This window comes from Pseudopipra pipra, chromosome 12 (assembly GCF_036250125.1).
Source record: "Pseudopipra pipra isolate bDixPip1 chromosome 12, bDixPip1.hap1, whole genome shotgun sequence".
NCBI lineage: Eukaryota > Metazoa > Chordata > Aves > Passeriformes > Pipridae > Pseudopipra > Pseudopipra pipra.
The window spans coordinates 19040737-19053829 of record NC_087560.1 but is presented as its reverse complement, the minus strand read 5'-3'; the positions used below and the strand labels follow the sequence as shown (position 1 = coordinate 19053829).

The following is a 13093-nucleotide window of genomic DNA, read 5'->3' as shown; positions in this document are numbered from 1 at the left end:
GCCTGCTGCGGGTTACATCAAGCCTGCAGAAAATCCCTCGGTTTTCTCATCCCTGGTTTTCCAGACAGCCGGCACCTCCTCCGGGTCCAGGCGACGGGCGCCGCAGGTGAGCCAAATCCCGGCCTATTTGGGCCGGAGATTGATTTCTGTTTAAACTAAAGGTGCCGTTTAGATTAGAGGGCTGAGGTGGGGGGAGGTCTGCGGTCTGTGCGTTGTGTTTTAGGCGCTTTCACCGAGGGCGCCCCGCTCCCCCCTCACAGCTCGGAGCCGCCGGCGCCGCACTCCGTGAGGGGGAAGGCGGGAGCGGCCGGACCCGCGGCGTGAAGGGGAAGGCGGGAGCGGCGGGGCCGCGGCGTGAGGGGAGCCCTCAGAAGGGAGCGGGAGCCGGCGGGCAGCGGGGCACGGCCGCCTCCCCCTCACGAAGCGGCGGGACCCGCGCCCGCCCCGCCACGCTCCCGAGTCACGGCCCGCCTCCCCCGCCCCGTGACAGCCAAGATGGCGGCGGAGGGGAGGGGGGATCCCGCCTGAGCCGCCCACACGGCGGGAGGCGGCGGGGGCGAGCCGGGCTCCGCTGGGATGCGATAAGGGCGCGGGCACCGAGCGCGCTGCCCCCCGCACTCCCTTCGCCGCCCGCTCCTCGCCCTGCGGAGCGCGGCCCTCGCCTGAGGTGAGGGCGGCGGGGCTGTCACCGCCGCGGGGCGGTGGGTTCTCCGCGGCGGTGCCGCGGATCGGGGTCGGCGGGCAAGGGGCGTGGGGCTGTCAGCGCGGGCGGGGGAGGCCGGCGCGGGCGGGCCGGGGGCCGGGGCGGCGCGGGGGCGGCGGGAACTTTGCGCTGGGCCGCGGTGGGAGGGGGTAAAACTTTCTCCTTCCTCCTTGTGCCCGGCGGGCCGAGGCTCCCGCCGGCCCCGGCCGGGCCCGAGGGACTCCCTGGGGGGCGGCGGTGGCGGCGGCGGCGGGGCCGGCCGAGCCCTCCCCGCCGGCCGTCCATGTTGCACGGGCCGGGGAGTGCGTGTTTGTGTGCGTGTGCCCCAAATCCATCCGTGCGCGCGTCCCCCCGATCCGTCCGTGTGCTCCCCAGCCCCAGGCGGGTGTGCGTTCCCCAGACCCCCGTGTGTGTGTGTGTGTGTGTGTATTTGTGTGTGTGTGTGTATTTGTGTGTGTGTGTGTATGTGCGTGTTCCCCCGTCCCCGCGCGCGTTCCCCGAACCCACGTGCGGTTTTTCCGCGCAGCAGCAGCAGCAGCGCTGCGTCAGCCGGAATCGCCCCGCTGCTGCTCAGCCCCTCGGTGCCGTGTCTGCGTCCCGGCTTTCCCTTCGGCGAGCCCGGGTTATCCTACACCTGGATTAATGCGACGCGGTGCTAAAAATTAGCCCTGACATTTTTATCGCCGTTCCGTCATGAGGTCTGCGCGTAGCACAAGTTGCTGGCCAGGGGATGATGATATTTAATAGCTTCCCGGCGATGGTTGTTATTCTAGAGTTAACTGCGTTTTGAAACGTGCCGCTTCTCCTTTGCTAAAAATGAGGTCTTGACTTGGTGCCTGACTCTGAAACTTCTTTTTTTTGAATTAACAGAGTGGAAGTGTGGTGTTCTGGGCAGCTTTTTACTCTATTTCACAATTTTTTTTCTGGAACTGTTGCTCAAGCAGAGGTTTCCGTAAAAAGTGTTACATTACAGTGCATAATCTTTCACTTTCTGAATGATTAAACCCAAATATTTAATCTTGGCAAGTATCTGGTGGTTTAGGGAAACTAATTGAGTTAGTCTAGCCAAGGAAGGTCGAGGGGAGTAAATGGATTATTTCTGGTTTGTGTGTCTAGCAGACAAGTCTTACTTTGTAAGAGTCTCCTGCTTCTCTCATCTTGTTAAAAATTTTATATATTTAGGGTATTGGTGAAACTTCCATATTGCTTTTAGAGTATTGAGGAGTTCACTTAAAGTGAACATTAAAGCAGAACTGCACCTCTGGTGAATTCAGCCAAGTTTTTTAGGGTTAATCATGACTTGGCACTGGGATTGTTTCATTAACAAAAATGGAGCATTAGAGTTTTTGTGGTTAGCTTTTGGGGAAGGGGAAAATTGCAAGGAGCTCTAAAGGCAGAGCAAAAAAACCATTAAGCTTCTCTACAGGCTTAAGAGCTTCTGTGATGTACATGTTTTACTTGTAGAAGCATTGGAGTCCAGCTGGTTGAGTACTTTCCTCAAGTTATGAGTGGCTTCTGCTCCTTTGGAACAGGCTTTACCCAATGGCCACTTCTAAACAGTGAATTTATTAGAAAGTAACACAAAAGATAAGATCTGTTTCTGCAAGCAGTAAGATAAAAGGCACAAAGACTATTTTTTTGAAATATGGGCTTCCTAATGTTTTCCCAGTATTAGGGATTTTCATACGTGTGAGTTTTCATATTTTTTGTAGCAGTGGGTTTGTAGGTCCGTGTTTCTGGTGAGTATCTTGTTCTATAGGATATAACTCCAGTATGGTGCTTAATGGAATTACTATATGTGTTAATGGCAGTATTAGCAATTATCTAGTTAATACAGCCAGAGTTAATTATTAGTTAGTAAAAGCACAAATATTGACACAGTCTGGCACACACTATGGAGCTCAGGTGAGTGGAGCTGATGCAGGTCAAGCGTTAGGAACAATGTAAATAACCTGGTTCTATTTAGAATATGTGCTTGAAAGGGAAAGTAGCAAAGTAGAGAGCAGAGCCAGCTGGTCCTAAAGGGAGCGAGGCTGTAACTCGTCCAACTGTTCTGTGTGACTCTTAAAACAGAACTGGGGGCACCACCACTGCCAGAAGCCAGTCTGGCAGTTTTTAATCTACAGGATTTTGTATTGAAGGGTTTACTAATTTCTAGGTTAATTCCTGCTGTAGTGTGTGATAGCTGCAGAAAACTGTCTTGTGACTCTTGAGAGAGGAGGATGATTCTTGGACCAAGCTGAATGATAATGGGGTTTGTTAACCTTGAGGTTTGAAAATTGGATAAAGAAATTTGCAGCATCACTTAAATATTCAACATCCTTCTTGATTTCCATCGTGCTTCCCAGCAGCTGAGTTGCAGTGACTTTTGCAAGTCATAGTTGGCTGAAATGCTTTTTATAACAGTGGCTGCAGGAACAGTTGTGCTTCGTGGTCAAACCCAGACAGGCTGAGGAATGGGAGTAGTGCAGTAGGTACTTAGTCAAACCCTTTCTCAATCGTAAATTTATCTCCCAAAATGAAGACTTGCAGAAAATCTTCTTTCCATTTGTTGTCCTTTACTCAACTTTGACCTCAGTTTTTAAATGCAATGTCGGCACGACCAAAAAGTTGGAGGCTAAATGTTGTCCGGTTTAAGTTGGACTGAAAAGAAAAAGTCAATATAACCTTGTCACCTTGTTCAAACATAATGTTTGGGGTATTGGTGGTTTCCAAGTCTGACAGAGGCTTCCAGTAGTTAATGTTTTGATACACGTGTACCTGTAGAATTAAGGTATTTGTTCTGAAGCTTCCTGGAAAGAACTGTAATACTGAATAATACCAGTAATGAAAGAACCAAAAAAAGACACCCAAATAATTTCTGTATAAATGCCTTACCAAAACATGATGCAATTTATGTGGCTTGGTGCATTTCCAGTATGTTTCTCTTGTTTGTTATAATATTTTAATCAGGTTCCCTGGAATGTATTAAAATTTCAAATTGTTGTTATGATGACTCTTGTAAAAAAACCCAAACAGAATACCCCCCCAAAATCAGCATGTTCCCTCCCTACTTTGCAGTTCCACTCCAAAAACAAACCTGTAAAAATGTAGGACCTTTTGAAGACAGTTTGGGTTGAGCTTTCCCTCACACGGCAGTGCAGGTGTGGTTTGGAGGGCTGAGTTCACTTGTCCCTTGTCCTTCTGCTGTAGCTTCACTGGGTGGTCCTGGGCAAGAGCCCAGGAAAGGCCCTGGCTCTCTTCCCTTATATGTCAATTCTGCTTTTAAATAACATTTGCTACTGTGGACACAAATAATGATTTTTTTTTTCTGTACTAAAAGCAGCAAATCCTCTGGAAGCTAAAGCCAGTTGTGCCTTGCTTTAATTGAGGGATAGCCAACAGGTAGGGGATGAATATGTATAAACAGTGAGTGCATCATCACTGTTCAGCTGCTGTTTAAAATCAGCTGTTTATAACAGTGGGTACTGACCAAACCATTACTTGAAGTGAATGAGGTTCTTTCCTATATTGCATAATAATTCTTGGATATTTTCTGCGGTCCTTCATGTTTAGTCTGTGCCTGGTCTGGAAGTTTGGTCAGGGACTGCTCTGGAAATACGCTGCTGATGCATTTGTGCTCACAAAGTGCCCCCACAGACTGCAGAGTCAAAATCAAACTGTGCAGGGAAGGCTGTGTGGGGCAGTGCTGCTGAGAGCTGTAGCACTCATTTCAACAGAGTCTGTGATGCAGAACTAGTCACTGGTAGTTCCCTAAAGAGCTCAGAAACAGCACCAGGAGGAAATCGAGAAGTGGAAATGAAAGACTTTAGAAAGTGTTGGCTGGCCCAACTCTTAAATGGTGCATTTTTATCTTTTCAAAGGTAAAAATAAAAATATTGGATAGATTACATATATCTAATATGTATCTCTCTAGTAGATGTATTAGATAACAGTTCTGTAAAGGCTGAAATAGAGTGAAGTAAGTAATAACAGGAGGAGGGTGAAAAAAGGAGGAACTGTGATCTAAAAACAGGGTAAGAGTAAGGAGGAGTGTTAGAAGTGAGTTAGCCAATTATATCCTCCCTGTTTAATATTTACTGTAAATTTTGACTTTTTTAATTTGGGTCATTAAAAATCATTCATACTAACTAATCAAATAATTTCAGTTTAGCCATCCGAAATAAAAATGGACAGGCAGTAAATGTGATGTGTGAGTTGTATGTACACATATGAACATGAAAAAGTCCCAAGAGAAAACCCCCACTTGGTGTACAGGCTTTATGCAAACACAGAGAAGGGCCTTGGGGCTTGGACTCTTGAGTTTTGGTTTTGTCTTGAGCTTCAGAAGAAGCTTGTGGGCTTAGGGAATTATTCTCAGAATTCCTAACCCTCCAAGATCAGGATCAGCAGTGGTTACCTGGGCATGTCATTGCTCTTGAGCTAATACTGTGATTTTTGGGAGGAGACCCTGATGTTGCTTTATTCTGCTGGCAGGGAAACTGTCCCAGCAGTACATGGTAGTTGATATATTTGTAGCTGAGCTGCTGGTGGTACTTTCCCACTTATTTTTCTGTGGATGAACATTTTGGTAACTGGATGTAGAGATTTAGTAGATGAGGGAGGTATTAGTGAGTGCTATCCCTCCATTAAACCTTTCCAGTGGTGTGTAGATGATCTGCAGAGAGCAGTTGCAGCCTGGCAGATGCTGTCTTTGCATGTCAGGCACTCTGTCTATAATTGTCATCATCCAGTTGTCCAGTTTTCTCATCTTAGAGGGCATTTTTGTTGACCAAAGGCAAAAAAAAAATCACATAAAACATTTTAAGTCGCAGTTAAGGTCTGTTCTTAAATATAGCAAAATGTGTTAGAAACAACTCCCACCTGTCTTTCCTTCCAGCATGCCTTAAATTTCAAAATTTAATTTGGGCAGAGAATGGTTTCAGAACAAAACTGTGGTTGGCATGTGTGCCCAAACGTGGCTGGGTGAAAGCAGGTCACTTCTGTCGCTCTTGGTTGATGCACTTTGACATTTCCAGCTACAGATTTTGGGTTTGAAGCTCAACATTGGAAGATTTGCTGCTTTCATTTGCCTTTATTTGCTGTGCCAAGGAAAACAGAACATTGTGTTTGGGGGAATCTCTCCTTTTAAAAAGTTGTCGTATAATAAGTAGTTGTACAAAAACCATGGACCAGCCGCCCTCCTGAACTGTGCTGTGGATGAAGTAATATTTACATTTTATAGTGTTTGCTTTGGCTTTCCTCCCCCTCATTGGCTACAATTTGTTTTCTGCATCCCTCCCTATAAACACAGTTGTATTTCAGAAATCCTTTCCATTCTTTAGTGGTGCCTGTTGGCCATAAATACTGTAATCTAGAAAGAAAAGTGGAGGCTTTAAGACTGATTTGTCTCTGTCACGAATTTTGTGGGATACTTGAACATCACTTCCTTGAATTTTTGGAAGCAGGGTTGAATTTCATGGGGTTTTGCTGTGGCACAACTGTCATGAACACCAGAGCAGCTTGTGCCTTGTCAGACCCTCTTAGTAAATGCTTTGATTTTATTGAGACTACAAAGAGCAGTGAAGGACAAACACATGCAAGACTTGGTGAGTGATGGTGGAAAGTGCAGGAGATGTGGGATGTGCCTGCTCTCTCCTCAGGGTGAAGTCTGTTCCTCCCTGCCCTCTCACTGCCACTGATTCTGCTTCCTCACCTAAGCTGTGATGCTCTGCATGTCCAGTTCTTGCTCACTGCCTGTGGTCATCCCACTGGATCCACATTAGCCTCTGCATTTAAGCCCAGTTTTTCTCTCTTCCTATTGCTGAACAAATCTGCTTGTCCCTCAGTTCTTGGCTACATTCCTATTTTCTTCTCCCAAACTCACAGTCTTGTGTTTTGTCCCTTTTATGCAGCACTTTTCTGTGTCCTGAGCACCTCTTAGAGACCCTTTGTTGCCAAGTTTCCTGAGCTCTCTTGATTATCTCCTCAGCTGTTTGGACCAGAGGTTGTTAACCATGAGTTGGTACAGATAATTGTGAATGGGCCTGCAAAACACTGGGTAGCAATTCCAGTCCAGTGATGCAGAGCAGAAGAATCTTGGGATTTTTCTTGGTTTTCTGTGGGTTTGTTTATTTGTTTGTTTTTTAACTTTTTAATAACAATTGATGCAGCATCAAAGGGAGCTTATTGTAGGCTGGTGGACTCTTGTTAATTATTGTGTTGTCTGACATCACAGAGGGCAGATCTGTGCAGTAGGCTCTAAAAAGTAATGCTCTGATCACTTTAGCCCTGTTTGTAGCAACTTTCTCTGTTGCTGTCATTCATGTGGCTGTAGTAGTAAGAAACTGGAAGAAAAAGTACAGGCAATGTCCTACTAAAAATAAAAATGCTATGAGAAGTTCTGATGTTTTGGGGTAGGTCCTTTTCATCTTGTTTTTTGAACAAGTAGATCTTTTACTTTATTGGTGGAGAACAACAAACTCGTTGTAAATATGTTCTGCAAGCTGGAAGTAATACAAAATAGAGTTGCAGGTACACCAGCAGCTGGTCTGGCTGTCTTTCTTATGATGCATAAATATATTTTTATTTTTCTTGCATTTAGTTCTCCTCATTGGCTTTCCAGAGAGGTGACTAGGAAAGGAGTTTTTTGAAGTGTCCATGGGGAAACTATTCATGTGTTAGTGCTGCTGAATTCCTGGACTTTTTGCAGCTGTGCTTGAGGTCTGCAGGTGATCCCTAAATTTATAATTTCTGACACTCCTGGAAACTTGATATTACAGATCAGACCATTGGGGGAAATTGTGTAGTGCTACTGCTTCCTGCTCTCTTTGTAGCCTTGTGTGAAAATGTTCCAAGTCAGGTACTGGAGAATAACTGGCTGTGACTGGGACTGGTCTGTGGTGCTGTGGGGGTCAGAGAGCCTGGCACTGGGGCTGGATTTGCTCTCTGGGCTGTAGGAGTGATGAACTACCAGTGCTGATTGTTCTACATGGTCTGAGAGAGGTTGTCCTGTACACTGGGCTTATGAACAGAACCTTGAACTTTGTGATCCCAAAATTACAGTTCTGATAATCTAATTCCCCAGCTTTTTCCGCTTCAGGAATGGAAGCAAATCTTTCATGGTTTGCATAAACCCTCCTGAGATGTGTTCCTTCCCAGCCCTGCTTATGTTACACTTTGTTTTCTCCTGGTAATCTTCTGAGAGTGTTCTCCAAGCCTTGGTGAAGAGAAGCCTCCTTTAGACAGTGTATTTTTGCCTACAGTCTGATGAGCTGTTCTGGGAGCCTGGAATCTCCAAGTGTCTCCAGTGAGGTGGTATCCTCAGCCCTGTGGAAAACTGCTGCTCCAAAATGCTTAAATGTAGCACAGACTGCTGGGCTTACCCATGTCTCAGTGTAAAACACAAGCTCAAGCTGTCTGTGGTCACACAGTGTTTGAAAGTGTCCCTGCTGGTGTTTACCAGAGCTGAAGAGAAATTATGACTGTGACAGTGAAGAGCAAGGAGACTGTGTCACCCACTGGAAGCAGAGTTGGAATAAGGTGGCTGGATGGAAGAGTATGTGTGTATTGCTGATTGTGGAGTAAGAAGGATCTGCTTAAATATCAGAATCTTGCAAAGAAAAATGATTTGAAGTAGGCTTTGGAAGGTTATTGGGCTGAAAGAGCACTTTGGTGGCTGGCAGAGTCCTGGGAATGGACATGAAGGTATCGTTTGTCAGAAAATAATGGAAGAGTTGAGATCATTTGAAGGGGCTGGCTCAACTGTGCTTTGATTTATTTTGGTTTAAAGCGTCAAATGTTGTTTGCGTTCTTAAAATACCAAATTTTGTGCTGCATTGATATTTTGTTTCTTAAGTTTAAAGTCTGGTTTCGTACTTTTTTAATAGTCAAGTGACATGTAACCTTAGCTACAATTCACAGAGTTCACTTCATGTGACTGGAGCAGTGGAGTGTGCAGAAATTTAAGTTTGAACAAATGTGTGCATTGTTTAATTCTTGTTTTTACTGTTTCTATAGGGAATGAAACTTTAACAAGAAGTCTATGTTAAAGCCTGGCTGACAGCAAGAGAGGCAAAGTGTAGAAGCAATGCCCTGATGAAAAGGTAGGGAACACACTGCTAGAGTTGTCAAAAGGCTTGTATTGTGACTTGGGAATTCCTGTGGTACTAGAGGTGCTTCTGCTTTGTTCCCAGGATTGTTTGCTTGCTGTGAAGGAAATGCTGGGGAAAAAAGGCTTGTCTGATAACTTTTGCCAGGCAGCTTTGGAAACACGAAGCTTTTTCCTTGTGTAACTGCAGTTATTCACATGTTCTTGAGGCTGTTGAGCTCTCATGTGATTTGTGCTGTGTCATGGCTGAGAAATGGTCCTGAGCAGCCACAGCAGGACTGCCTGGTCCAGTTAACTTCACTTTGCTCTTGCATGACCAGCTGCCATGTCCCTGTCAGCATCCTTCAGCAGGGTAATGCAACAGTACCCATGGGATGAGTTGAGTTGCTGGGGACTCTTAGAACTTACTGACAATTTTTAATAATTGGCCACCAATTTGTGTCTCTTCATCTACTCGTCACGTGCCTTCAAAGGAAGGAAGTTCTTGGAATATGATTATGTGATGAGTACTTAAAAAAAAAAATTCACCATGTTTTAAAACAGTTCAAAACTTAATTAAAAAGGTGAGTTGCAGAGCCCTGCACTGGTTTCCAACCTGCTCTAGGAGACATTCATTCCTTGTTTACAAATGGAACATGTCTTTGGAGTCAGGCTAACAAAGTAAAGTGTCACCTGCTTTAAACAGCAAATGGATCTAATAAGGAACTCAAATTAATAAGCCATTTAATAGTCTCAAAGAAAAATGCAGGAAGGAATGAGGATGAAGGCAAGGAAGATTAAAAGATTACAAAGCAGTTGTATTTGTCTGCCAGAGGTGGACTGGCAAAACTCTTCTAATGGAGTCAGATGGTCCTTGCTGCTGTCTGGGAAAGCTGGCTCCTGGAAGAAGCTGGAATGGCTGGAGCGGTTCTTCTGGTCTGCAGCCACTTACAAGTTACCTCTACAAAATTCTGTGGGTAGGAGAAGGTTGTAGGAATTAAATCAGTATTTTTTTCCTTGCAAACAGTGCAGTGCAACTGTAGGAAATTCTGCTTCCTGAAGCATCACTCCTGTTCCTGCTGCACATCCACACCAGGTCATGTGGTGGGGAAAAGCTGATGTGTGCTTTCCTCTTAGAGCATTTGAATGAGAAATGTGATCTGTTCAAAAAGCTTGGACACTGGTTGAATTACAACACTGGTGACAGGCAGCAAGAGTTATTAATTAGTGTTCCCTAAATGTTTGTGAAAAAATATAATGATATTAGAAAATTAACTTGAATAAGCAACGAAACTCAGTTTACTCTTTGTCTTTCAGCAGAGTAATCAAGCTAATAGTTTGTGGTTGTGTGGGAGGATTATCTGATTGTTTCCTCTGTTCCCATATTTTTAGAAATGGCAAAAAGCCCTCTTCTCCCACATTTATATAGTCATGATCTGCAAAGTCTGTGTGTGTGTTTAATAATGTTTTTACAAGTGACTATGCTACTTGCAAGGTTTAGATTCTTACTGATGCTTCTGATGTTCAGTTTATAGTGGTATTAATTATATGCAGTCCATTAAAAATGATTATCATGAGATGGCTCAAAGACCATGGATTGCACTTGTTTCCAGGGACTTTTGTAAGAGGTTATTATCCCATGGCATTGTCTTCAAAGTGCAGCCTTTCATCCTCAGCTTACTGAAGTGTACAGAAGCAGTTGAAGCTTCTCAATGTGGCACTAAGTGTAAATGTTGAATTTCCTCTGGAACCAGCTGCTTCAAGCAATGCTGTTGTGCACTGTGACTTTTTCTGTTTTCTTTTTCTTGCGTGTTTTTATGCTTGGTTGTTTTGGGGTTTTTTTTCAAAGCTGACTTGCTGTACTGTGAGATGTGTATAACATGCTTTGAAATACCTTCATGGTAAAAGCTCCTCCAGAAATTATTCAGATTCATCAGTTTATGTGAAATGCTTTTCACAGAATGATTGTTTGTCACTGAGTGAACTCAGAGTTATATACCTCCTTTCTGGGGTCTGCTAACATGAAGTTGGCATAAATCTGCTCTCCCACTAACCAGATGTTGAAAATTTCAGTATCAGGGCAGCTCTAGTAAAGTCTAAGTCAGCTTAAATAAAATACCCCTGCAGTGTATCTTCTGCATTTTATTCCATTTTTAGCTGCAAGCCTTTGTATCAGAAGAGAAAGACGATAAAATCTTGATAGAATCCCAGAATGGTTTGGGTTGGCAGGGACCTTAAAGCTCACCCATTCCACCCCCTGCCGTGGGCAGGGACACCTTCCACTAATCCAGGTTGCTCCAAGCCCTGTCCAACCTGGCCTTGGACACTTCCAGGGATGGGGCAGATTTGAAGGGATGATGCATCATCAGCCAGGCCTTCCCCCCCCCTTCTGTAAAATCTGCATTAAATTATGAAAGTCTTGCTGACTTGTCTATTATGTGTTATAACCTTAGGAAGCAAATTTGTGTGATAGCAGGTGTTTGTATGTAGGGGATTCTAATTTTAACTGGCTCTAAATGAGCAGAGCTTGTCCCAGTTTTTCTTGAAAGTGCTTTTGGGAATAAATGAATGTTTGAATTTAAGACTTTTGGTATAAACTTAGTGTGAAATAATGAATAGTGAGATAAGTGTGATTCTTCAGTATAATATATACGTCTTTGTGTTTATTTGTGATGCTGTCTTGGCTGATTAAACTGGAATAGGGCTGCTAATACATTGGAGTTAAAAGGCTTGCTTGCAATTTTAACAGCCATCATTTGTAGAATTTTTGATTACTAAAATATTGGTTTCATTTCAGCTTAAAAGGCATTGTGAATCACTCCAGAAATCAGTGTAGGTTTGTGAAACGATGCTGATGGGAAAAGGAACAAAACTTAATATCATGGTAGCTAAAATGTGGTATACCATGGTTACGTTTTACAGAGAATTGTTATTGCTTCAAAGTAGTTAGAACTTCAGTCCTGTTAGCTAAGAGATGTCAATGTTTGGTCTTGTGTCAGTTTAAAGATGCTTTGTGAAGTGTCTTTCCTCTCTCCATGCATTTGTTCCCAGCCTGTGTGGATTCCCTGAAGCCAGATGGACAGTGAGATAATAGGCACCATATGCAGAGGCTGAATTTGTGTGTCTTTGGATATATCACTCAAGGAGGAGTTTGAATTTGTAGTTATTACTTTCATATATGCTGAGGAACATATTCCAGATGTTTCTGAAATAACTGAATTTAGGTTAAATTAAGCTTAGTTTTGTGACTGCATTCTCTGTTCTCTCCAAACACAAGCTGAGCAGTTATTTTCAAATGGTTACTCTGCTGTACGTTGGTGATTGTTTCCCAGGAATCGTGTTCTGAAGTGTCCCCTATTGCCTATTAACCATATAGAAAGAAAGAAAGGTTAGATAATTTGGGGGATATTTTCTTGGCATTTTCTTGAATGACGTAAATAACCTTGAATAAAAACTTTTACTCATTTCCTTGCAACTTCAGAAACTTGTTGAATGAGTCAGTCCAGCAAAACACAACCAACCTACAGAATAAGAGCAGGAAGGAAGCTGGAATTGCCTCTCTTGCAGTGGTTGATGAGTTTGGTAGGGGTGATCAGGCACAGCCTGACATTCTTCCTCCTTGAGCAGGAACTGGGGCTGGAAATCTGAGGCCAGCTTGAAACAATTTGATCACATGCTCAATATCAATTTATGACATAATTTCCCTCATTACCAGTCAGAGATGTCCAAATTTATTTTGTTGTAACAAAAAGTTGTTGGTAAAATCCAAGAAGTTTTATAAAGCTTAATACTCAGCTACCTAGACCAAAAAATAAAGGGAAATAAAGCAAAGGGAATAAAGGTTCCATGAAAACTGAAGTCTTGTACCAACCACTCAAACTGTTTTAAATTCTGTTCGTGCAGTTTCTGACTGTCAGCAAGCTCTTGAAACTCCTGCATGGTAACAGTTTCTCTTGCAACAGAATTTTGCACCCAAACAAAATTAATTTAACAAAAGGGAGTCTTAAATAGCTTGTCTGGTTTAAAAAGTCTGGAACTCGATGACAGTAAACTTCCTGAAGCTACTTTAGCAAGATTCCAGCACATATGAGTGACTTGGATAAACATTTTTAGCTCATTTGTCAATACTCCATGAAACAGCATTTTCTTTATTTGCAAAATCAAGCTGTAAAATAAGTAAAACGTGAATTTTAAGCGGCTTTGCAAAGGCATTCAAGAGGTTCTGACAAAGAGCAAACTGAATCTCCTGACGTGTAGTGCCATGCATTGCTTGTCTTCTCATCCCACCACAGATGTGTATCCCGAGCTGAAGTTAATTTACA

General features: G+C 43.6%; 1 protein-coding gene across 8 annotated transcripts in view; it reads left to right on the top strand.

The window, feature by feature from the left end:
- Positions 1-17: 17 nt before the first annotated feature.
- DENND4A (DENN domain containing 4A) overlaps positions 18-13093 on the top strand; it is a 51251-nt gene continuing 38175 nt past the window's right edge. For 6 of the 8 annotated variants that reach the window (XM_064669233.1, XM_064669231.1, XM_064669237.1 and 3 more), the window contains exons 1-2: positions 544-667; positions 8702-8787. The gene's annotated coding sequence lies outside the window, so the exon portion shown is untranslated. Of the gene's footprint in view, positions 107-543; positions 668-8701; positions 8788-13093 lie in introns of those variants that run through there. The other 2 variants (XM_064669234.1, XM_064669232.1) reach the window with 1 other exon arrangement.